Source organism: Octopus bimaculoides, chromosome 28 (genome assembly GCF_001194135.2).
Source record: "Octopus bimaculoides isolate UCB-OBI-ISO-001 chromosome 28, ASM119413v2, whole genome shotgun sequence".
NCBI lineage: Eukaryota > Metazoa > Mollusca > Cephalopoda > Octopoda > Octopodidae > Octopus > Octopus bimaculoides.
The window spans coordinates 15,897,681-15,898,673 of NC_069008.1; positions in this window are offsets into that span (position 1 = coordinate 15,897,681).

Here is a 993-nt window from a genome sequence, read left to right on the forward strand (position 1 = left end):
TCATCTATTTTCTTTGGTTAAGATGTTGAACGAGAATGTTAACTGAAAATTTCAAGAAATAAAATGGTAATACATCGTACCTGCAGAGGTTCTTGTAAAAATATTGCATTGTACCACAAACGTGTACCAGACTTTGTGGGCTGTCTCTGATATCTGTTGAACACGAACTTAGCTCTTAGCGTGATTATTCTTAACTGATAGATGATTTCAAGAAGCAAAAAGTGTGCCGTGTTTGTCTTTGAAAGTTGGATTATTTCTTTAATCATAATTTTGCTGGATCAGCCCTGTCTTATGGTTGAATAATAACAACTAGTACTCTTTCAATAATGTTGAGTGGAAAAGGTACACCAATGTGTATTAGAATTAGGGCAAAGAGGGTCAGGAAACTGTGACTGGAAGGGAGTAGGGGGTGCAAGGGTGGCTATACTTTATTATTCTATAATTTGGGGAAAAGGAATTATGTATATTATTTACAATGGCCGGATAGGTGTCCTCATCTTCTATGTTGTTATCACAATATTTCAGTTGGTGTACTCTCCAGCCTTCATCAGGTGTTCTAATGGAATTTCGAACCTAAACCTTTATTTGATGAATGGGGAACACTATTCTCATTCCTAATGTATGTTGCTGATGTTATTTTTCTGTTAATATCATATTTTTCAAGTCCCTGACTGGGATTGAAATTAGAATCCGAGGGTTAGTAACCAGTGAGCTTATCCACTACACTATTATGCTTGTGAGCATATCAGCCAAAATCTTATGATAACAACAAATTGTAAATAATGGTTATACTTTATTTAATAAAATAAGTCTTTCTGTGGTGAATTAATTTGGCAAAAAATAGTATCAGCTGACCAGAAAATAAAATCTAATAAATATAACAGTTAGAAGATTTTAATTTCGAATATTCACAAAATTTTTACAAAATATTTAATTTGACAAAAATATATTTTGTCACAAAATCCAATGATAAAGTTTCCCATAAATTTCTCA